At 39.8% G+C, this 26,136-nt stretch overlaps 1 non-coding gene across 1 annotated transcript; it reads left to right on the top strand.

Annotated features, from left to right (window-relative positions):
• Nucleotides 1–21,707: 21,707 nt before the first annotated feature.
• Nucleotides 21,708–21,814, top strand: LOC131399608 (U6 spliceosomal RNA). The gene has a single exon (XR_009217167.1). It is a non-coding gene; the product is annotated as a U6 spliceosomal RNA (small nuclear RNA).
• Nucleotides 21,815–26,136: the final 4,322 nt, after the last annotated feature.

Genomic DNA, 26,136 nt, shown 5'->3' with positions numbered 1-26,136 from the left:
GTGATGGTATAGTTTGAAACAGAACCTCATTTATGCCCAGATTCAGCCATAATAATTGGTATCTAACACATATATAGCCCTTAATATGGATCAAGCATTGATCTAAATTCTTTACAAATTTTAACTAATTTAATCATTAACCAAACTTATGAGGAAGATGCTGTTTTTTTTTATTGTGGTGAAATATGCATAACAGTTATAAGATAAATAAGTCATGTTGTAATGTACAACATGACGACTGTGGCTAACACTGCCAGATGGTATATAGGAAAGTGTTAATGTTGTTAGGAGAGTAAATCCTAAGAGTTCTCATCATAAGAATTTTTTTTCTTTTCTTCTTTGTTTTCTTTTTATTGGATCTATATGAGATGATGGATGTTAGCTGAACCTATTGTGATAATCATTTCACAGTATATGAAATCAAACCACCATGCTGTATGCCTTAAACTTATACAGTGACGTATGTCAATTATTTCTCAATAAAACTGGAAAAAAGAGAATTGAAAGCAGTGTTCAGCATTCTCTGTAAATGGTACGTAAAGAAAGGTCTGAATGGAGTGAGAGTTCCAGACAGACATATGACGGCTCGGTTTGGGCAAGGAAGAGAAAGCTGTTCCTCGAGAGGCGTCCAGGGCGTCTGGCTGTTCATCCCCCCCGGGCTTTACTCCTCAGTGGAGATGAGGTGCCATTTCCCTGTAGGGCAGATCTGGCCCCTTAGAGATGAGTGATGGCTGCTCTCCCCTCTCCTTACCTCTGCTTTGCATGGATTGAAAGGCTTAACTTGAAATTGTAACACAGGAGATGGGGTGGGGGGGCGGGTCTGGTGTTGTGACCGCCAGGCAGCCGGTAGGTTTTCATCACCACATAAAACATTGTGAAATGGGCCCCTGCTGCTTTCCTCCTGCCCTGTGACTGAGTAACTTACTTGTTCTTTCTCTGCCTCCATGGTCACACTCGCCTCCTAGAACTGGTGTAAGTAAGTGGTCCTCACAGTGGTTTGGAGACCCTTGTGTGTCCCAGGACCTTTTCAGGGGCCTGGGAAGTCAAAACCATTTTCATAATAAATCTAAGACAGTATTTGCTATTCTCATTTTTTCACAAGTCTCTATTGGAGTTTTTCAGAAGCAACACGATGAGTGATATTGCAACAGATTGAATGCAGAACCAGATGTGAGAATCCCGCTGTCTTCTGTTAAGCCAGACATTAAGGAGATTTGTAAACATGTAAGACAGTGCCATTCTTCTAATTAAATTTGTTTTTTGTTTTATAAAAGATAGTTTTTTTTTCATAAAATTATGTTATTTATGTAAACATACAATGGGTTTAATTATTGTTACTTCTAAATGAATTAAGAAATCAATATTTTTAAAGTTTGAGGTTTGATTTCTAATATGGTAAATATAGACAAATATAACTCACATAAACAAAAGCTCTTTGAGGGTCTCAATTATTTTTAAGAGAGTAAAAAGTGTTCTAAGACCGAAGAGTTTGAGAACCACCGTTATCAGTGGATACTTCTAAAGCTCTTAGAACAACATCAGTGTGGAACAAATCAGCTTGGTATTTAAAGCTTAGAACAACATTAGGCATTATTATTATTATTCCACTTTATATTCTTGAAGTAAATAATTTAGACCTGTTTTTCCTCCGTTTAATCTGGATTAGGAATGTTATATTGTACCTAACAAAACTCTCATAAGAACGTTTTACTTATGTCTAGGAGTTCTGTTTTGATCTTTTAAGATCTGAAACAGTTCATTTTCCTTGTTAAATGGTTTTTGAAAGTTGGCATCTTGAAAAGCATTGAAGCAGGGTTTCAATATCATTAATTAGAGGCACTTTCATTTTGCCTCATACAAAATATAGAACATAATGTATTTTGACATGTATACATTTGCCCGCTTCGTGTTCAGATTTCAATCAGTGAGATTGATTGAAATATAAGTTTTTGAATAGATAATATATACACACGAGATAAAATTCTAAAGGTCCAAAGAATATACAGTGACAGGTAAATCTCTTCAGCTCTAGCTCTGGCTCCCCAGCTCCCCTCTCTACAGGCAAGATTTGTTATCATTTTCTCTGGCTCTTCCAGAGACAGTCCATACAAATACAAGTGTATGTGCCCGTATTTTTTATTGTGGTAAATATAGATAACATAAAAATTAACATTTTAACCATTTTTAAGTATTTGGCTCAGTGGCATGAAGTACATTCACATCACTGTCATCCATCTCCAGAACTTTTTCATCTTCCTAAACTGAAACTCTGTACCCTTTAAACAATAACTCCCCATTCCCCTTCTCCCTAGTTCCTGGCAGCCACCATTCCACTTTCTGTCTCTATAAGTTTGACTACTCTAGGGACCTCATATAAGCGGAATCACACATTATTTGTCCTCTTGTGTCTGGCTTATTTCACGTAGCATAATATCTTCGAGGTTCATCCAGAATTTCATTTCTTTTTAAGGCTGAATAATATTCCACTGTGTGTGTATATACCATATTATGTTTGTCCATCCATCTGTCCATGGACATTTGTGTTGTTTCTACATTTTGGCTATTTGAATAACGTTGCTACGAACACTGGTGTGCAAATATGTGTTTAAGTCCCTGCTTTTAGTTCTTTTGGGTGTATACCCAGAAGTGGAATTGCTAGATCATGTGGTAGGTCTGTGTTTAATTTTTTGAGAAACGACTGTACTGTTTTCCACAGCAACTGCACCATTTTACATTCCTACCAGCAAAGCCCAAAGCCCCCAATTTCTCCACATCTTTGCCAATACTTGTTATTTTCTGTTTTTTGTTTTTTTAAACACCCATCCTAATGGGTGTAAAGTGGTTTTGATTTGCATTACCCTAGTGACTAATGGTGTTGAGCATATTTTCAGGTACTTATTGGCCATTTGAACATCTTCTTTGGAGAAATATCTATTCATGTCCTTTGCCCATTTTTAAATTGGATTGTTTATTTTTTTGATGTTGAGTTGTAGGATGTGTGTGTATTTTTGACATAAGTGGTGAGAGACTATATAAACTTTTCTGCACTTCGCTTTTTTCACTTATCAATATATCTTTCTGACTATTCTTTATTAGTACATAAAGAGCTTCCTCATTTCATTGTATGAATGAACCATAATATATTGAATTAATCTCCCATCAAGAGATATTTAGGTTGTTTCCAGGATTTTGCTGTAATAGTCCATGTTGCAGAGAATATTTTAGTATGCATGTTATTTTGCAAAAGTGAGAATTTTTCTCTAGGGTAAATTCTTGGAAATATGTGAAAGTGCATGAATATTTTTGGTAGTGTTGCTATCTTGACAATATAGTCTCTCACTTAATATACGAGCGCGCCTGTTTCCCCACGCCCTCTTAAACAAAGTTTAATTATCAAACTTGAGGATTTTTACCAATCTGACTTGTGAAAATAGAAACTCAGTGTTAATTTTCATTTCTCTAATTGTGGACAACTTTTTGTATGTCTAAAAGCAATTTGTATTTCCTTTTGTTTGAACCAACAGTTCATGACCTTTCTCCATTTTTTCCATTGAATTATTTATATTTTTTACATTAAAGATCTTAGCCTTAGTCTGTGAAATGTATGCCATCTCTCTTTTGACTATTTTTACTTTCTGGCATTCAGAAATTATGACAAAAAAAGTTAGTCAAATTACATACCTTCTGAGTATGGATTTAATTTTTGGAAACAAACAAAAGTCATTAGAGTAGTTTTAATAGAATAAGTTTAAGTTACCCCGAATAAAGCTAGTTTGGTAAAAAGACAAAAAACACATCTCACAAGGAATACCTCTAAAGTAAAGAAGTTAATTTTTCCATGAAGCTGATAAATTTAATTTTAAAGTCACTCAAATCTCATTCACAAACAAATCTAGTTTTTTGTAATCCATGTTCTTTCATTGTTGACTCTAACAGAATAAAAGTACTCTGAAGTCAAGTAGAGTCAGGTGCTGGCTCTCTCATAGATTTTTATGTGCCACCCTCTTTTTATTTATTTTCTTTATCTATGAAATTAAAATAACAATACCTGCACTACTTAAGCCACAAGAGTATTAAGAGTATCCAAGGGAAAAATATGAATGAATTTTAAAAAGTATATAAGGTCAGATCAACTTCTATATTTTTAAACACTTCATTTTAATCAATTCCAGAACAGACTGATACTCAAGAATTTGGTGAGCTAGGATTCTGTAGGGTCCAATCCTGGAATGAAGGTGCTGGTCTTTCCCCTTCCCCACCACACCCGTCTGTGCCAGGCCTAGGCTTCAGTGCCTCTGCAGAGTGACCTTATCATTAGTATTCCAGACTATTCTGTGTCTACTTTGTAGCTGCCTCATCTCCAGGGGATTATCCCCCACGTTTCCTTGTTGTTTCTTCATCTCTAGGTGAACGTGTGGTGCTGCAGCAGCCCAGGTGTCCTCCTGCTAGTGCAGCGTCTCTCACGGCTTCCAGCCCAACTCAGCAGGAGTCCCCGGGGCACGCCTTACCCAGCGCTCATCCCATCACTCATGAGGAGACTTGAGTTTCTTAAGCAATTGGCAGGAACCGTGAGTGTATTAGGTCTTGTCTAAAATTCAGTAAGTAGGTAAAAAGAAATTGTTTGTAATGGATTAGAAGTGACTCTTAGGACTGGAGGTGCCATAAATATTACATCTGCTTCTTCACATTTAATGCTATTTTTGAAGAGAAGTTAATACAACATTTTGTAGTTCATTTTTATCAGGTAGTAAAAAGTGCGAGTTGTGTGGAGAAATTGCATGGACATTTTCCCCAAACAATTATTATCTGAGAAAGCTTGAGGCTACTGAGAGAGCTTTTGAAGAAATACATAGGTAAATGTTTCTGCATTTGTGGAATGGAAAAACATATTACAAAAGAGGAATGGGATTGTTGAACCCACAGACCCCTTGATAGGGAGCGAATCATAAAAACTGGGGTTTCTTGGGCCAGCCCCAGTGGCCTAGTGGTTAAGTTTGGTGTACTCCACTTTGGCGGCCTGGGTTTGGTTCCCAGGCGTGGACCTACACCACTCGTAGGAGGCCATGCTGTGGCAGCAGCTCACATACAAAATAGAGGAAGACTGGCAACAGATGTTAGCTCAGGGCGCATTGTTCCCTGAAAAAAAAAAAAAATCTAGGGGTCAGCCAGGTGGTGCAAGCGGTTAACTGTGCGCGCTCCGCTGCGGCGGCCTGGGGTTCACCAGTTCGGATCCCAGGCGCGCACCGACGCACCGCTTGGCAAGCCATGCTGTGGCGTGTCCCATATAAAGTGGAAGAAGATGGACATGGATGTTAGCCCAGGGCCAGTCTTCCTCAGCAAAGAGAGGAGGATTGGCAGATGTTAGCTCAGGGCTGATCTTCCTCACACACACACAAAAAAATCTGAAGCAAATGTGACAAAATGTTAACATCTGTTAAATCTTGTTACTGGATATATGGCTGTTTATTGTCCTGTATTTTTCTCTGAAATATTTCACAATTACACATAAAAATAAATATTTTTTTAAAGAGTGTTTTACACCTTGTCTTTTCACCATCTCACTTTCCAATTGCTTTGTAAAAAATTGGTTTGCTTGTAATAGCCCTCTGGATGAACCGTGATTAAAAAATCACTTAAGGAAAGTTTAAAAAAATCATCTCAAATCCTACCTCGTGAAATAACAGTTGTTGCTGTTAGAGAACTACCATTCTAGACCTCTGTGTACCCATGCGTCAGAGGATAAATAGATAGAAGGAGGGGGAGTTAATAAGAAAGGAGGAAGGGGGAAAGGGAAGGAAGGAAAAAGAAAGAAATCACGGAAGGAGCACCTCTAGACTGTCCTCCACGGGGCGGGGGTCTGCCTGTGTTGCCCACGGCTGCATTTCAGCACCTAGACCTGTGCTCAGGACCTAGCAGGAGCCCAATAAACATTAAATGAATGAACAAAGAGACTATCCTATCAAAATAAAATCACAAAAACCATCTTTTTATAAATAAAAAGCATTAATTTAATTGTACTTGAATGTAGCAAAAAAAAAAAAAGATTAATTTCAAATGAAGACATTGTGGAATCTCAAGTGTTTTCTGGCCATGAGAGATGTTATATTTTTTAAATTCAGAAAAGATCATGAGAAAAACATTAAGAGGTTGTAGTTATTGTGTGTGTTTTAAAACTGCTTATTTCAAATACAGAAAGTGTCAGGTAACTCCCTGCTGTAGAAGAGGAGGACGTGAGCACTTTTAAAATTCCTTCCACTTTTCTCCCTCAATCCCCCAATTTATCTGAGGTGTATTATTACTTTTACACCGACAAGGTAGAATATTTATATGTTCCTTAGTATTCATGCAATTTTTAAGTATATTTTTCCTATATTTGAATGCTGTTAACTACCATTTCCCCCTCCATCCTTGAATTCTTTATTTTGATTTATTTCTGTTGTCCGGATTCCCCTGTCAATTTTATTTCCAGAAAGTATTCACGGGTATTTTTCCCTGAGTTCTTTCATGTTTAAAATGTGTGCTTTATATTTGACTACTTTGTACTTGAATGACATCTTATAAATTTATATCATCATTTTTAAAGGCTGCAAGGTGTTCCAATGTATGACCAGACCGAAATTTAACATATCTCCTAATTTTGGAAATTTGGCTTGTTTATAATATGATGCTACCATTACATTAGGGCTAAAATTATTGATGTGGAATTGTTCAAAGGCTTTATCCTTTCCTATACTACCAAAAAATCAATCCTGTAACCCCAAGTTCTTTTCTCTTACTTTTTCCTAAAAAGGAAGATTTTTTTCTTCTTGGGAGATAGGGTATCTCAATGTACATGATTAAATTCTGAGAGTAGGATGATGCGGGATAAATAAGAGACTGCTATGGTCTGAATGTATGTATCCTCCCAAATTTCGTATATTGAAATCCCAATTCCCAATATGATAGTATTAGGAGGTGGGGCCTTTGGGGGGTGGTTAGGTCATGAGGGTAGAGCCCTCATGGTTGGGATTGGCGCCCTTATAAAAGAGACCAGAGAGATGGCTCATCCCTTCTGCCCTGTGAGGTTACAGTAAAAAGATGGCTGCCTAGGAAGTGGGTTCTCACCAGACACCACGTCAGCCTGCACCATGATCTTGGACTTCCAGCCTCCAGAACTGTGAGAAATAAATGTTTGTTGTTTATAAGCACTCAGTTTATGGTATTTTGTTATAGCTGCTTGAACAGATCAAGACAGAAACCCACTCTGACTGAGACTGGAAGAGGATTTCTTAAAGATGTTAAAGGGGGAAGCAAGATTTGAGGGAGAGCAGTGGAGCTTAGTTACAGGATCTGAAGGGAGTGATTGGGAAAGGGGATTAAATTTTAAAAAAATACTTTTTGAATAGCTAATATATTCATATGGTTAAAAATTCAAAGAGAACAAAGTACAGAGAAAAGTGCTTCTAACCCCCTTCCACCAGCCATCCAGAAACCCTCCAAAGTACTAGCAACCAAAGTACTAATTTCTAGGGGTCACTCCAAAAATATTCTATTCATATACAAGAAAATGCGTATATATTATTTTGTTACCCCCCCCCTTTTTTTTTTGTGAGGAAGATCAGCCCTGTGCTAACATCTGCCCATCCTGCCCTTTTTTTGCTGAGGAAGACTGGCCCTGGGCTAACATCCATGCCCGTCTTCCTCTACTTTATATGGGACGCTGCCACAGCATTGCTTCACAAGTGGTGCATCAGTGCATGCCTGGGATCCAAACTGGCGAACCCCGGGCCGCCGCAGCGGAGCGCGCGCACCCAACCGCTTGCGCCACCGGGCGGGCCCCACCCTCTTTTTTTCAACTCAAATTGTTGTATACTGTCATAGTATTGTACTGTTCCCATGGGACGGGATCAAACCTGTGATGAAGTTTATTTTTATGGTTTCTTAGTTGCCTTCAGGAGTCTGAAATGGCTGTAGCTTTCCAGTTCAATCTTAGTCTAAGTGCATAAATGTCCTAAGTTTGAGTGTACTGGAGGGCATCCCAAAGGGTGTGGGGCCATAGGTATCCCAGTAAACTCTGTCCCAGGCTTTGTAGATGGGAGTTGATTAATAGGATGGCATTGTGACAGAAGAATGACACTTGGATTCAGGCCACCCTGTTCAGGGCACTTAATTGGCTGTTGTGATAAAGAAGACCCTTTCTGTATTCCATAGCTTTGGAGGCCAACTTGTATTGACTTTTGTACTTATTGTATGGTCTACATGAGGTACAAATTTTGCTGTATGGCTACAAAAATTGGGAGCCAGAGGCTGAGGATTGGTCTCAGGGAATGTACTTCCTGGGGCCTCTGGGCATATAATTCCTGGGGCCTCTGGGTGTGTACCCTCTGTGACTTCCAGGTTCATACCCCTGAAGCCTCAACCTGATCTCCTTAACATGGGAAATAAAATATTGTATTCACTTGAAAAGTGTCAGCCCTATTAAATGTGGAAATCTTCATGCAAATGCAGAACAGACAACAGTTTATGGCAATATCTTCATTAGCTTTGAAAGACAGAGGGGACGCAAACCAAAAAGGCATTACTGTGTGCTCAGATGGCTGCAGGTGTGTTTGGAAATCTAGCTCCCTTTCATTATTCTGTTGGTCATGCTCTTCCATGTTGCATGGGATCCAATAATCTTTAAGTTTTATCAGTTAATATGAGTGTATTGTAAGCATATATTTGGAAATAAGTGACATAAGGAGTAATTATTCCTTATATGCATAAGGAATAAGTGAAAACTTACCACAGTGGCATTCAAGCCTCTTAGTGCACTGGAATGACATTTGTTGCCATTAAGGGGATACAGGGCTCTTGTGTTTCAGCAGTCACTCTGAGACTCCACCTCAACTCTAGTCATCTAACATGCTGGTGACTCCACTCATCTACTTGTATTCTCTCTCTTCCAGATTCTTCCTCCTACTTTGTTACCGACTAGTTTAATCTCTACTCTGTGTCTCCTACCCCTTTGCTTCCACTTGCTCATGGCTTCTGATACCTTATGATTCTGCTTACTGCTCTCTCTCTCTCTCTCTCGATCTGTTATTCCCCTTCTGTCTCTCTTTCATCTACATCCCTCTCTGTATGTCTTCCTTTAAAATTCCCAAGGAAGAAAGAAGAAAAGTCTCTTTGGTCATTTGCCAATATCGAGTAGAGAGTGCTTTTGTTGAGTAGAGCTTGTATGAGGGACAAGTTCACAGGCCTTTCTCTTGTAGACCTGTAGATGTCATTTTCTGGTTATGTAGCCATCTCTGGTTAAAGCAGCTGTGCCCAGGGAGGCAGATCAAATGGTACAGAGCATAACAACTCAGACATTAAGAAACCCTCAGAAGGACTGTGGATTTGGCAGGTACCTTAATACCTATCTGGTACAGTTACCGCCAAATCCTGATGAGTTTGTATAAGCCTAATATTAGGCCATTCTCACCCAATTTCTAGGCCAGCAGTTAGAACTCTGTGATAAATTCACTGGTTTCTGACCACTCACTCCCCTCCCTGGTAGTGCTAGTGATTCATGTCATGGTGGTGGACTGTGGTCGAGATTGTGTAGTCTAATGCTATTTCCTCTCTTCCTGAGCACATAGATAAACTATAATTCCCAGACTCCCCCGCAGATAGAGAGAGGCTGGGAATTATGGTCTAGCTAGACCATCTGACTGAGTTTTGGCCAATAGAATGTAGGTGGAATTGATGTGTGCCACTTTTAGGCCTGATCCATAAAAACCTCCCATGAGTGATCCTTCAGGCTTTCTCCCCTTCTGTTTTGATATGTACAAGCAGAGTGACGTTGGAAGCCATGTGTTGAAAATGATGGCATCACAAAATGGAAGGAGCTGGGTCCCTGAATGATGTTTTGGAGGAAAACCACCTGTTGATCAGGAAAACTGATTCTGGATTTAATATAACTCCCCTTCATGACTGTAATATTAAGCCACTGGATGTTGGAGTTTGTTATAGCAGTGACCATTATCCTCACAGGCAGCATTATTGAATTTTCTCCACAGGCACTCAAGGAAGTGTTTGGGGCCCCTGGATATTCTGGTGAGCTATGACCTAGGCTGGAGTTGGTTGAGAGGGTGGCCTGTTCAGAGAGGGCTGATGGGGTACAGAAGAGCAGCTATCATTGTTTTGCTACTCCTGTCAAGCACGACGTGAAGAATGTCTCCCTTTAAGACTGCCTCCACAAATCACAAGCTATGGATATCACACACATTTCTAGCCACATAAGAAAGTCCAAGAGTTGTTTGAAATTGCCCAAAATTTACTTGGGGGAGAGTGAGAAGTGCAGTAGAGGTTAGTAACCAGTGCTTCCATCTTGTACACAGAGCAAGTAACTCCATCTTCACACAGTCAATTGTAGCAACGGAATTCAGTGTTCTGTACATTCTAGATAGAGGGAGTGACAGAAACTTCATCCATTCCCTCTACAGAGATAGTAAGGCAAGATGTCTGAATCTGTTCTTCCCCTGGGGGGAGATGAGAAAGACAGGATTGGTATGGGTGCTATTCACGTGGCTATGAAAGGAAGAAGATTTGGTTACATTAGCAGGGTCCCAAGGGGGATGGGAATTGATTGTTTTCATCTTTGAAGGACTCAGAAGCAAGTGTTGAGAGGTGCCACTGTATAATGCAGTAATGAAACCAAGCCAGAAGGCAGGCTGTAAGTACTCTGATTCAAGTAAGCTTTTGGTTAATTTAAAGGCATGGGAGCTACACCAGCTTCTAACCCATAGCCCTCTTCTATTTCATTTTTTGAATTACTGAGAAGTGACACTCAAATGTCTATTTTTTCTGAAAACTACTGGTGCCTCTGTAATAGTTTACAACCTTCCACTGAGAGCTCATTTCAGGCCATCTTTTCTTTGCTTGCAAAACTCTAAGAGTATTTGTGTTTTTAACTGAAAGCTTATACTTTTTGTCTCTCCTAAGCTATAAACTTATTGAAGACCAACTATATTTAATATTTGGGTTCTGTAATGCACACCACAGTGTCTTTTTTCTATATACAGTGTCAATACTATTAGCAGAGGGTATGTAACTAGTTGTGTGGATTTATTAGAACATGAACATGTAAAGGTGGGTTAGGAACCATTCAGTGAGTGATCTTGTTTGCTGCCCCAAGGAGCCTGGATTTTGTTATACAGGTAATACAAATCCGTAAATGCAGAGAAGTGGCAAGACTAGATTTGGATTTTTGAAAGAAAATGCTAGCAAGAGGATAGTAGATAGGTTGGCACATGGACTAGAGCAGTGGTGCCTAGTTCTGAGTGCACATTAAAATCATCTGGGGAGCTACTAAAACACACACACAGACAAATACAAGCAAAGATTTCAACAGGGACTTGAAGAACAAGCTTTAATGGCACAAAGTCTGACAGTAGCAGATATAAACAAGGATACGGAGCAAGAGGAATTCCCATTCTCCTCAAAGGCATCTAAATGAGAGCTTGGGAAAAAATTTGGATAACAGTGTGTCTGTGTGTGGACTTACGGAGCTGCCCCACAAGCCCAGATAGTCCAGGACTGCATGCAGAAGAGCAGCATAGAACTGGTACTGAGAGCCCTCCAACCTCACGAGACCTTGTGGCTCTCCCGAACCCCAACCTAAAGCCAGGCAGAAACAAGGATGTCTGCACAGGGGCAGGCATGGATAGCGTAAGTGCCTTAGCCACACCCTCACAAGTAAAACACCTTTTGATAACTAAGCTTTCCTTGACATTCACCCTCATCTCTGTATTCTGCTGAGTTATCCTCTCTCTGAGGCAATGCACACGGAATGCCCTAGCCGCCTAGGTTGGGGGAAGAGAACAAAGAATTATGGATGAAAGGCCTCCATTATTATACCAAAATATAGTACTACACAGATGTCTTCCATATAAAGCAAAAAACAAACAACAACCAAAAGACTTCTACCCAATAAAGTCCCCCAGCTAGTGTCTTTCTCTCTTAGCTACGAATCTTAATAAGAAAAGGAGTTTGCTTTTACTGATCATCTTCACTCTGTTCATTCTTCAAAATGCAATTTGTAATTTGACTTCTATCTCCCAACCCCATTTCCATTCAAACTGTTTTCCCTGAGGTCACTAGTTGTCTCTGCCCTTGTTTCCCATGACATCACCTTTTGTTTTCATCTAATGTCTCTGACTCTTCCTTCTCAGCAACTTTTGGGGACAACTGTCCTTCTATTTGGCTTATTAATGTCCACCAGAGTTTTGTCACCATCTCTCTTTTCACTTTATACCCTTTCCTGGGAAATCTTATCCATACCCAAATCTGGAGCTCAACCTAGAAGATTTTTTTTGAAATCCATTAAAGAAACAACTCTAGGTCAAAGGGGAAATTGTAGGACAATGAAGTTGAAAACTTCTAGAAGATAGCAATAACGGAAATGAGATATGAAAATGGAAATGACATCAGAATCTAGGAGATACAACCAAATCCAAACTTATTAAATGTCTATCTCAAGAAAAATAAAAGCATAAATAAAAGGAATAGAATATCCAACTCAAAAAGTTAGGGAAAAAGGGTAAACTGAGAGAAAGCAGAAGGGAAGAATTAGTGAAGATAAAAATAAAATTAATGGGGCTGGAAACAGGGAAACAAGAGGAACTACTAAAATGAAGAGCTGGTTCTTGGTAAAAGATTAAAAAAGATAAACCAATGGTAGGACCAGCCTGGTGGCGTAGTGGTTAAGTTCATGCACTCTGCTTCAGCATCTTGGGGTTCACCGGTTTGGATCCTGGGTGCAGACTTATGCACCACTCAGCGAGCCATGCTGTGGTGGCATCCCATATACAAAATAGAGGAAGATGGGCACGGATGTTAGCTCAGCAACAGTCTTCCTCAAGCAAAAAGAGGAAGATTGGCAACAGACGTTAGCTCAGGGCCAATCTTCCTCACCAAAAAAAAAAACAACAACAAAAAAAGAAGATAAACCACTGGCAATTTTTTTTTTTTTGAGAAAGCACAGTAACACAAATCACTTGGGACAATAACCGTCAAAATGAGGAAATTTTAAAATATGATAAGAGAGTAGTTTTTACAGCTCTATACAAGCAAATTTGAAAAATTAGCTGGAAAGGCCAACTTTCTAGTAAAATATAGTTTATCAAAACTGATCCCAGTTATGTATTCTTGGATTGGAAGACTTAATATTGTTAAGATGGCAGTATTCCCCAAATTGATCAATGGATTCAACACAATTCCTATCAAAATCCCAGCTGCCTTTTTTTCTCCCCAACAATTGACAAGCTGATCCTAAAATTCATATGGAATTGCAAGAGACCCAGAATAGCCAAAAAACAATCTTGAAAAAGAACAAAGTTGGACTCACACTTCCCAATTTCAAAATTGACTACAAAGCTACAGTAATCAAGACTCTGTGATACCAGCATAATGGCATGAGACTATATACAGAGATCAATGAAATAGAGTTGAGAGTCTAGAAATAAACTGTTACATTTATGGTCAATTGATCTTCAACAAAGTTGGCAAGTCCATTTAATGGAGAAAGAATAGTCTTTTCAATAAGTGGTGCTGAGACAACTAGACACTCACACGCAAATGAATGAAGTTGGACCACTACCACACAATATGCAAAAATTAACTCAAAATTGATAAAAAACCTAAATGTAAGAGCTAAAACTATAAACTTTCTCTTAGACGAAAACATAGGTGTAAATCTTTGTGACCTTGGATTAGGTAGTGGTTTCTTAGATATGACATCTAAAGCACAAGGAAGCAAAGGAAAAAATAGATAAATTGGACTTCATCAAAATTAAAAACTTTTGTGCTTCAAGGGATACCATCAAGAAAATCAAAGCCACAAAATGGGATAAAATATTTGGAAATCATATATCTCATAAGGGTCCAGCATCCAGAATATATAAAGAACTCTTACAACTCTATAATAAAAATACAAATAACTCAATTAAAAAGTGGGCAAAGGATTTGCATAGACATTTCTCCAAAGAACATAGTTAATGGCCAATATGCACATGAAAATATGCCAAACATCATTGATGATCTGGAAAATGCAAATCAAAACCACAATGAAATACTACTTCAGATCTACTAGGATGGCTATAATTTAAAAAACGTAAAATAACAAATGTTGGTGAGGATGTGGAGAAATTAGAACCTTCATACTCTGCTGGTGGGAATGTAAAATGGTGCAGACACTTTAGAAAATAGATTTGTTTGTAGTTTCTCAAAAAGTTAAACATAGAGTTACCATATGACCCAGCAATTTCATTCCTACGTATATACTCAAAAGAAATGAAAAAATATGTCCTCACAAAAACTTGTATGTAAATGTTTCTAGCAGCATTATTCATAATAGCCAAAAAGTAGAAATGACTCAAATGTTCATTAGCTGATGAATGGATAAACAAAATGTGGTGTCTCCATGTAATGGAATATTATTCAGTCATAAAAAGGAATGAAATTTTGATACATGCTACACCATGGATGAACCTTGAAAACATTATGCTAAGTGAAAGAAGCCAGACACAAAAGACCATATATTGTATGACATTTATATGAAATATCCATAATAGGCAAACCCATAGAGCCAGAACATAGATTACTGGTTGTGAGGAGGTAAGGAGAGAGGAGAATGAGAAGTGACTGCTAACAGGTATGGGGATTTTTGAGGGGGGGTAATGAAAATGTTCTAGGATTAGATAGATGACATAGACGGCTCAACATTGTGAATATACTAAAAACCACTGAATTAAACACTTAAAAAAAGTCAATTGGTTAAAAAAAGCAAAACAAAACCAAAAAAACTGATCTCAGTACAGATAGATAATCTATAACATACTAATTTCCATAGAATCAATAGGCAAGTTTTCAAAGAGCTCTCTCACCAAAAGGCTTCAATCCAGATGGTTTCATTAGGAGAATTCTATCAAACTTAAAAAAAATTTTGATCCTAATGGTACTTAATCTCTTCCAGAAAATAAGAAAAGAAGGAAAACTTCCAAATTCTTTTTCTGAAGTGAGTATCATGTTGATACCAAAAATGTAATAAAAATTGCATAAAAAAATCCTACAGAACAGTCTTATGAATATCTATACAAGAATTGTAAATAAAATACTAGCGGGGCCGGCCTGGTGGCGTAGCGGTTCAGTTCCAGTGCTCTGCTTTGGCGGCCCGGGCTTCGCAGGTTTGGATCCCGGGCATGAACCTACGCACCGCTTATCAAGCCATGCTGTGGCAAGTGTCCCACATATAAAGTAGAGGGAGATGGGCACAGATGTTAGCTCAGGGCCAATCTTCCTGAAAAAAAAAAATTAAAAAAATAAAATACTAGCAACAAAATGCTATAACACATTAAAGTAAAATGAAATTTATTTTATTTATTTTTTTTTTTTAAAGATTTTATTTATTTATTTTTCCCCCAAAGCCCCGGTAGATAGTTGTATGCCGTAGTTGCACAACCATTCTAGTTGCTGTATGTGGGACGCGGCCTCAGCATGGCCGGAGAAGCGGTGTGTCGGTGCTCGCCCGGGATCCGAACCCGGGCCGCCAGCAGCAGAGCGCGCGCACTTAACTGCTAAGCCACGGGGCCGGCCCCCTGAAATTTATTTTAGAATGAAAGAATAGTTCTATGTTAGGAAGTGTATTAATACGTTTCATCATATTAATAGATCTGAGAAAAAAATCATAAGATCATCTCTATAGATATTTAAGAGGCATTTGACAGAATTCAACACACATTCATAATTTTAAGGACTCATTATATTAGTCAGAGTTCTCTAGAGAAACAGAACCAACAGGAGATAGATAGATAGATAGATAGATAGATAGATAGATAGATAGATAGATAGATAGAGCTATGGATAAAGATAAGAAATTTATTACAGGAATTGGTTCATGTAATTACGCAGGCCAAGAAGACCCATGATCTGCCATCTGCAAGCCGGAGAACTAGAAAAGCCAGTGGTATAATTCAGTCTGAAGGCCTGAGAATCCGGGGAGCCAGTGGTGTGAGTGCAAGTCCAAAGACCCGAGAATCAGGTTGCTGATGGTGTAAGTCCTGGTCCGAGTCCTAAGCCCTGAGAACCAGGAGCACTGATGTCCGAGGGCAGGAGAAGACAGATGTCTCAGCTCAAGCAAAGAGGGCAAATTTGCCCTTCCTCTGCCTTTTTGTTCTACTCAGGCCTCCAACAGATTGTGTGATGTCCACTGCATTGGTGAGGGTACTCTTCTTCACTCAGTCTAACCATTCAAATGCTAATCTCTTCTGAAGACCCTCACAGACACACCCAGAAATCATGTTTTACCAGCCATCTGGCCATCCCTTAGCTCAGTCAAGTTGACACATAAAATTAACTGCCACACTCAATAAAGTAGAACTTGAGGAAATACATCCTTACCATGAATTATGTATGTCTCAGCCTAAAATCCAGTTTCTTACTTAATGAGGAAGCAAAACCAGCCTTTCCATCAAAGTCAGGAACAAGGTAAGAATATCCACATTCACCATTATTATTTAGTATTAACTAGAGGGATTAGCCAATGCAATTAGACAAGTAATAATGGAGGCATAAAGATTGGACATGAAATGATAGAAGGTAGAAAAGAGAGAAGAAAAAAGAAAACTACCTCTATTTGTAGATATGATATCATGAAATATCAGAAAAACCTAAGAGAATAAAAGAAAAAACTACTATAAAGAAAAAATTTAATAAAGTAGTAGGAAATAAAACTAATATACAGAAATCAAGACCCTTCAACTGTACAAACGATGACCAGTTAGATGATATAATGGGGGAGAAGACACATCAACAATAGCAACAAAAAAGCTAAAATTTATAGACATAAATATAACAACAAAAAATACAAATGCTACATCAGGAAAACCTGGAAGATATAAAAATAGACTTGAGCAAATGGACAGACATACCATGTTTTTGGATAGGAAGGCTTGAAATCATGAAGATGTCAAGTAATCCTAAGTTAACTTGTAAATCTAACACAACATCAGTTAAAATACCAACAAGATCTTTTCTGTAGCTAGACAAGTGAATTTAATGTTCATACGAAAAAATAAATAAGCAAGAATAGCCAAGAAAACTCTGATAAAGAAGAGGAAGGAGGTGAGTTTAGCTTTATTTGATATTAAACCAAATTACAAATCCTTTACAATTAAAACAGTGTGGCATAACAGACCAACGAAATAGAACAGAAAATCCAGAAATAGTCCCAAGTGTGTACGGAGAGTTAATATGTGATCTAGGTGACATCTCCAATAAATGGGGAAAGACAACAACTAGATAGCCATTTGGAAAAATACAAAAATTAGATCTGTATGTCAAGTTGTACACTACGATAAAGTCTATATGCGACAAAAATCTACGTGTAAAACATAAAATCTTATAAGTATTAAAAAAATATATGGGTGAATTCCTTTATGAACTTGGAGTGGGGAAAATGACTCAAAACAAAATCCAGAAGTAAAAAGACTGACATATTCAGCCACATCAAAAGAAAAAAAATTCAAGTTAAAAAAAACTTGAAAAATTCAAGAGATAAATAACAACTTGAGAAAATCTTAGATTGCAAATGGCTAATATCCCTAATATATAAAAGTGGTAACTACTTAAAAATATCTGATTAGCCAGAAATCTTCATTCTTTCACCATGGAGAAAAAAGGAATTTATTATGCCATTATTTTAAAATTTAATCTTTGTAGTGTTTATAAAACATTTTATTTTGAAATTAGAGTTACAGAAATGCGAAAAATAGTACAGAGTGTTCCTGTGTATCCTTCACCCAGCTTCCCTTCGTGATCATTTTTATATGATCGTAGTACAGTTATCAAAACCAGGAAATGAATGCTGGTTCAAAACTGTGAGCTAAGCTTCAGCTCTCACTGGACTTTCTCCAGCTGTTCCTGCATCTCCCTCGCCCCCGGGCTCCAGTGCAGAGACCTCTGCTGCCTTTAGCTGTCTTGTCTCTTTACAAAGTCCTCCAACCTGAGACAGTTCCTCAGTCTTTCTTTCCCGTGATGCTTCTGAAAAGTCCTGCTCAGTGACTTTGTGGACTGTCCTCAGTGTGGGTGTGTCAGACGTCTTCTCAGGTGTAGATGGAGGCAATGCATTCTTGTCAAGAACGCCACAGATGTGACTTTGTGTTCTTCTCAGAGCATCGCGTCCGGGGGCCCTTGATGTTGAAATGTCTTATTACTGATGATGGTCCCTGATCACTCGGTTCAGGGACCGTCTGCCAGGTTTCCCCGCTGTAAAGTTATGATGTTCTCCCTTGTAATTAGTAAATATCTTGGGAAAGATACTTCAAGACCGTGCAAATATCCTGTTTCTCCTCAGACTTTGCCCACTAATTTTAGCACCCATTGGTTGGTCTTGCCCGTAGCAATGATTACTGTAGTCTGCCAAACGGTGTTCAGTGTTATTTTTCAAAGGAAACCCTAGGACAGTGTTTGTTTTGTTTGGGCAGTGAGCAGCCATTTGGCAATGCTGAATTTTAATTATTTAGATCTTTTACAACAATGAAAAATATTTTAGTCAATTATTTTAGTAAAGATTTATTAAACCCTTGTTATAACCAAAACATCTCTGAGAAATCTGCAAAAGGCAAGTGGTTCTGGTTTGTATCTGAGTCTTTTCCTCTGCCTCTATTTTTCAGCCCAAATCCCACTCCCCACCACGACTGTTCTCAGAGGATGTTATTGCAAAGAGGCCAAGAGACAGAATCTCAGGAGTCCGGGGATGGGACCAGCTTCCACTTTTGCTCCACACGGGTTATGTCCCTAGAGGATGAGTCAAATAACTCCTCCAAGTTCTAGTTTCCTTCTTTTTAAAATGAGGATTCTAATCTGGATTGACATGAGAATTAAATGAATCAATGTATATGAAAGTATTTTTTAATCGAAAGGCATTTTTCAAACTATAAATTGTTCTACACATTCATTTATTATTCAACAGAGATTTATTGAGTCCCTGCTATGTGTGAGCTCCTTCTAGGTGTTGGAATATAGCAGTGAAAGGCCTCTGACCTCATGGAACTTATATTTTAGAGGGAAGAGACAGACAATATACAAGTAAACAGATAAGTAAAGACAATTTCAGATAGTAGTAAGTGCTACAACGTAAATAAAACAGGATGATGCAATAAAATGTACTATAAGGAAAATAAAATATGTATTAGAGAGTGAGGAGTGGTTGGGTGGGATGAAACCATTAAATGTTCTGGTCTGGGGTGGTTTCTCTGGAGGTAGTTTTTGAGTTAAGATCTTGAAGATTAGAAGGAGGCAGCCATGTGAAAACCGGGGCGGGGGGGGGGGGGGGGGGGAGGGCAGAGCAAACAGGAAGGTCCTATGAAGGGGAGGGGTTAGTGTGTTGGAGAAAAGCAAAGATGGTAGCGTCACTCTGCTGTTGTCAGAGTGGCGTGGGATCAAGTCCAGAAGGTTGGCAGGGCCAAGTTATGTAGAGCCGTCTAGGCCCCGAGGAAGGGTTTAGATTACCAGCGCAGCCGGAAGCCATTGGGGGATTTTAAGCGGGGAAATTACATGCCATGACTTTCACCTTAAAGATTGTTCTGACTGCTGTGAGGAGAGTGGATTGAAGGGGTTAGCGAGAGCAGAAGGAGGGTCCTGTGGTGCTCCAGGCAGGGGCGAGTGGGGCCAGAACAGGGTATGATTGTTAGGATTGTTATTGTTATGGGCTGAATGGTGCCCCCCCAGAAGTCATGTCCCTGATGCCTACTGCCTCAGAATGTAACCTTATTTGGAGATAAGGGCTTTAAAGAGGTGATTCAGTTAAAACGAAGGCATAAGGTGGGCGCTAACGCGATCTGACTGTGTCCTTAAAAGAAGGAATTTGGACATACAGACACCAGGGATGGGCATACAGAGGAAAGGCCACGTGGGGACACAGCGAGAAGACAGCTGTCTGCAAGCCACGGAGAGACACCTCAGAAGAACCAGCCCTGCCAGCATCTCGACCCTGGGCTTCCAGCCTCCAGAACTGTGAGAAAATTCACTTCTGTTGTTTCAGCCACACAGTCTGTGGTATTGTGTTATGGCAGCCTGGGCAGACTAATGCAGTGATGATGATGATGGTGGTGGTGGTGGTTTCTTCATAGCATTTATCATTGCCTCAAGTTAGCTCATATATTTATTTGTGTGTGTGCACGCTTTCTCCCACCTGATTGCGAGTGCTGTGGTTAGAGCAGGGACCTCGTCTGTCTAGCTTGTGACAGTACCCACCGTGCCTAGGGCAGTGCCTGAGCCATAGCAGACGGAAAGTAAAGATGTCATTAAATTATTTATTATATCACTCCACATAGTCCAATGTTTTATAAGGCTTTTTTCTATGATACACAGGAGATCCAGAGTTCTTCATTTGGAGGCTGCCAACTCTAGCACTAGGACTGTATAGGAAATGATACCGTAACAAGTTAGGACGAGGTTTCTGGAAAGCATATTTTAGCAGTGGGAAAATGACCCTCACTCGATTAGAGGGACCTTTGGAAAAAGAGGCCTTTTTCTGAACAGAGGAGTTCTGCCGAATAAGGAGATTTACTTATTACTTTAGTTTCATTTCGTGGCTTTGCCAAAATAAGGTTAATCTGTGAAAAATGCCTTCCACAAGGACAGGTCTCCGGTTTGTTGTCTGCTGTATTGTAAATGGTATCTGGCACATAGTAATGTTCAATAAATATTTATTAAATAAATGAGAAACATTTTTAAATCCTACTTGTGTTCCTTATCAGAAATTTTTGAATTACTTTTAACATTCTCTTATACTTATCGGGATAGCAGCTATTTCACAGAGGAGGTAAAATATTTTGGTTATTCTTGTCTCCCTTACAATTGTGTCACTTGTCCTGAAGCCGGTCTTCACTTTGCCGCGTTTTTGACCTGAGGCTGACGGGCCCTAAAGGGAAGACTCTCATCCCAGCTCAAGGGCACTGGCTCCACCTTGTGTCAGGAACGTGGTACTACACCCACGAACGCCGGCCTGCCAAGAGCCAGCCTGGCCGAGGGGAACGCGTGCAGCAGTCCAGATGCTGGCTATAAATTAAATGATGCTGCTGCTGTTGGGCAACCTTACTGGACTCATTTTGTCCCCCTTTTACTACTCCCTATATAGTGCAAGTACAGAGACAAGTTGCTAGTATTCAACCATAAAGGCTTTTGGACTTAGATTGTAGTTCTTATACAGGACAACATCTACTCTGACAAACGAAATGAAATGTCCCTGCAGATTTTAAAGACTTTATATGAAACAGTTGATTTTCATTTTCTCTGAAAACCCTCCCAAAATCGAGGTGTTGGCAATTAAAAAAAAAGAAAATCCTCTGAAATCGATTTCAAAGGAAGAAAACATTTTTCAAAAAGAAAAAAGACTTTTTTACAAGAGATGTATTTGATTTCTGTTTTGTGTATGTGGTAGAACACTAAGTGGGCTGGTCCTAACCCGCTAGTTGTTCAGAGATGAACCTGTGCAGAGCCAGCACGGCAGAGACCATGGGAACTGAGCAGAGTGACTGGACTCAGAGGGTCCATGATGAGCTGGAGGCACGCCCCACCCGCTGCTGCCAGCTAACAGGAGCAGGTGGTTCAGTTTTCAGGAATTCTGCAAGCCACTGTTAAGAACTAATTTACATAAAAAATAAATTACATAAACTTACAAGTAAATTATATTAAAAACTCAGGTGCTGGCTTCTGTAGCACTTATACTAAAACTGGAACGGTCCAGGGAAGGTGAGCACGGCCCCTGCACAAGGGTGACAGCCAAGCTCAGAAAGCCTTCTTTGCTTTCAGGTTGTTCTGTATAAAATGCAAAACAAATGTTTTTATTCACAGGGGAAACATAGCAAAGGTAATAAGTACTCAAAACATACCTCTTCCTCATTGCTGTACTGCGTTTTATTCTTGTCCCTGCTCTGGAGATGGTTCATGTGTGGTGTGCGTGGTGGAGACACCATAAATGGTATGCTATGGTGCGTCTCTCTCCAGCTCCTCCTGGAGTGACTTCACATCGGTAGCTTGGAATTGGCCACAGGGGTGTGTTTACACGATGGAAATACAAATGCTGCTAATCAGGGCTTTTTCCTCTTGAGGACCCAGTTGATAAACAGCACACTGTTGTCTGCAAATGAGTTTATTTACGCCTTTTCTCTCTACTCTCTTCCAAAACCTGACAGACTTTAGAAGAAATTATTAAAATTTAAAAACTATTTTAATTTTATTTTACTACACTGATTTCAGTAAGTTTTCAAATAGTTGTTTTAAAAGGTTACTTTAATAATTTTAAATATTTTAATAATTTTAATATTACAATAGCTTTAAAAGTTACTTTAAAATAATTTTTAATCATTTCACTTGATTCAAAATCCCATTTAGTAGAAGTAAAATAGGTTAATCAGCCTTAATATTACATACAATTATATCAATTACTTTATTTCATATTTTGATTAATTTTCTAGTTCCTAATATCTTATTTCAAATTATTTCTGAACTTCTTTATTTTCATCATTAAACTTTGAAATTTCTATTTCTTGTCTCCTAAAACAAAATTTCATCTCTTTCAGTGTTTTCTTAACATTTTCCTGTTCAGTTCTCTTCCTTCCTAGACCTCTCTTTCTCAAAAATTAGTGGCCTGATCTTTTCTGGCCTCTGTTTTTTCTTGCCCTTCTCCTTTTTGCTCAGCTCGCCTTTGGGAGCCTTGCTACTCTTGAGGTTGAACTGTTAGCTACACAGTTTCCTCCAGAGCAGCTAGGATCCCAGCTCTGTCCAGTTACCATCTGGAGTTCTTCGGGGTGCGCCTGCCCCCTCCTGCCGCGTCCCCATGGTCTCGGTATCAGAGTTACAATGTAGAGGGGCTCCTGGATCATCTGGCCTTCTGTGCCTCGGGCCTTGTATTTCAGGACGTGGGAGAACAGGAGAAGCTCTGAGTCTTTGCTTCTGCTATATTTCCCCCTCTTCTCCTCCCAGGGACTCATTTAGGAACTTGGGGGGCCTCTTGAAATAAATTCATCTCAGTTCATTCTCATTTGAAGAAAGAACACATTTGAGAAGAAGCAGCTATTTGTATTTAAACATCACTTCCCTTCCCCTACCTCATTTGCCCTTGAATTCTTTTCTTTTCAGTCACCCTCTACGTGGCCTCTACTGGGCAATGCAATCAACCAATGGCCACAGGAAGGCACCCGCCTGGCGAGCTGCCTCCGTGGGCCAGAGGTCCATCTGACCATTCCACGGGAACTGCCGCTCATCTTTAGAGAGCTTGAGCCAGTGCTCAGTGCGAGTCAGTCACGAGCCCAGCTCTCACGCTGCAGCGGCAGGAACCGCCACAGTGCTGCCTTCCTCAGCGTTGCTCAGGGACGCACAGGGCTCCATCTCCTCACACGCTGTTCATTCACTCCAAGGAACGGTAGGCTGATATCCAGCCTCATCTCAACCTGTACTTCATCAGACAGAATATTTTAGGTCTCCCCCAGTTGCCAAGCTTTCAATTTTAAATTCTAAAATACTGAGTAAAAAAGTTGTAACTAATATATTTTATTGTGAAGCTGAGAGTTAACACATCCTTAAAAATCAAATTTTCAAGGCAAAATGACAAAAATAGTATAACACGAAAGATAAATTTGTTTTATAAATAGTTTATATGATGTAGAATTTCTGTTATCATTTCTTATTCTTTTGGTTTTTATTGCTGAAAATGAAATGTGCTTATCTTATTTTTTTAAAAAAAGCTTTTTATTTAAAAAATTTCAAACTTATAGACAAATAGCAAGTGGCACACTGGACTCTTGTGTCCTTTCCCCTAGAGTCACAGGTTATTAACATCTGGCCACATTTGCTTTTGCCTGCACGCGTGCTCTCTCTAGCTTTTTCCATACATACATATTTATGCATTTTGTTATTATTTTCATTTTGATGGACTATTTGAGAGTACATTGTAGGCATTGTGATATTTTCCCTGAAATACTCTAGTGTGTTTCATCTGAGAACAAGAACTGTCTCTGAATTAAGCCACAGGTTTTGTATGTGTTTTTAAAAGTCATCTAAGAATCAGAGCACTTGGGGAGAACTTGAAGAAGCCGTTGGCTCATCCCCCTGCTCCTTGCAGTAAGTTCCTCAATGGTACAAAATTGCCATTTCCCAGGAGTGACACACAGACACCTCCAGGGCCAGGCCTGTGATGTACGTGTGTGAGTCAGGAGTGTAGCACAGGTCTCATGACATGGGTGTACACCCCGTCTAAACAAACCAACTAACACTGCGCTGAACCAAACACATCTGAGGGCCAAGTGTGCCCCTTGAGTCATCAGTTTATGACCCCAAGATCTAGCTTCAGTGTTCCCATCGGGCGAGATATTCATAGCTTTCTTCAGAAGCATCTTGTTATAGTCAGGAAGTTCTCCTTTAAGTCTAACTAAACACTCGATTGAGATTTATGAGAGGCAGCCGTGTGCAGTTGTTAAGAGTATGGATTCTGGCCTGTGTGTTGGAATCCTGTTTCCACTATTTACTAGGATCTTGGTAAAATTACCTAACCTTTCTGTGGTTCAGTTTTCCTCATCTGTAGAATAATGGTACCTACCTCACAGAGCCGTTGTGAGCAGTGAGTGGATAAGAATATTTAAAGCACTTTAAAACAGAGCCTAGCACACAAAACAAAACTCTGTATGACTGCATTCTGTTAGTGCTAACCTAACGGATTTCTTCCCACATCCGTACGGACCATGACTGTGGTATAAGGGATGTGAGAGGTGAGGACTGTTCTTTCTAAAAGTCTTAGAGGAGAAGTCCATTCCTAAGCCTGAAGGCTGACTGACCTACTTTTCTCACCTTGTGAGAGACTGTGTTCCTGTCCTCATCCTTTTTTCTCCTTATCTCTCTTGTCAGGCTTCTCCAAGGCTCCTGAGATTTCCCTGGTCCTGAGGGAGTTGTTGCTCGAATATCTTGGTCGTACGTGACCCTGGACAAGTTATTTAACATCTTGGGATTTACTTTCCTCATCTGTGAAATGGAGATAACAGTAGTAGCAACCTCACAGGGCTGTAGTGAGGACTGAATGAGTTGATACACGTGCTGTTCTAGAAGATGCCTGGCACACAGTGAGTGACGTGTGACTGTTAGCCGTTAGGTCCGATGTGCCTTCTCTGTGGCAGGCATATTCCTTACCTGTGTATTCTGTACTTGTGCCCTAAATTTTCTTACCACCAGCACTCTTTGGGGGGTTCTCTTCCTCATTCCCCTGCAAGTGCTGTAATTAAGATCACCACTGGTCTTCTTTCTCTCCAAATACAAGATCCTTCGTATTCTCTTAGTCCTGTAATATTTTTAACAGTAGAGATCATCTTGTAACCAGGGGTCCAGGGCAGGGGGCAGTTATGGGGGTTATGGGAGGAAGAGAGGGAGATGGAGATCAGGAGGGGAGGAGAGGGCCAGAGATTGCAATGGACTGATTGATTGATTAGTAGAGAGCTAGTGATGGCAGGATTCTGCAGAGGGATTGGGCCTGGAGCGGGTGAGTGGGAAATGGAATTGGCAGCTACAAGATAAGTAATTTAGAAGTATTGTGATAGTGAAAGGAAGCTGAGAGAGAGAATGGTTGGAGGCGGTAAGGCACCTCTCAGAAATTTTTTCAAGATGAAGATATCCGAATATTTTAAGGCAAAAGAGGAAGCAACTAATAAAGGAAAGAATGAAGATGCTGAGAGGGAGAGGCAAGTGGGTCAAGAACAAGGGCCAAGACAGGAGCTAAGAAAAGCTGAGAGGGGTCAGCTGTATTAGGGAAGAGCACTTTGTATTCCTCCAAGGCCGAGAGCATAAGGAAGGAGGTGTGTACGTACTTCTCAAGTGGTATAAGAGTAATGACTGTAAGGGGGGGCTGTGGACTGAATGTTGAGCTCCCCAAATCCATATGTTGAAGCCTCAACCCCCAATGTGATGGTAGTGGAAGTGGGGCCTTTGGAGGTGATTAGGTTTAGATGAGGTCATGAGGGTGGGGCCCCCATGATGGGATTAGGGCCCCTGAATCAGGAGGGAGACCAGGCTCTCTCTTTTTCCACCATGTGAGGATGTAGCAAGAAGGTGGTCATCTGCAAGCCAGGAAGGGCTCTCACAGACACC

This window comes from Diceros bicornis, chromosome 38, assembly GCF_020826845.1.
Source record: "Diceros bicornis minor isolate mBicDic1 chromosome 38, mDicBic1.mat.cur, whole genome shotgun sequence".
Lineage (NCBI taxonomy): Eukaryota > Metazoa > Chordata > Mammalia > Perissodactyla > Rhinocerotidae > Diceros > Diceros bicornis.
This window is presented reverse-complemented; position numbering and strand designations above follow the sequence as displayed.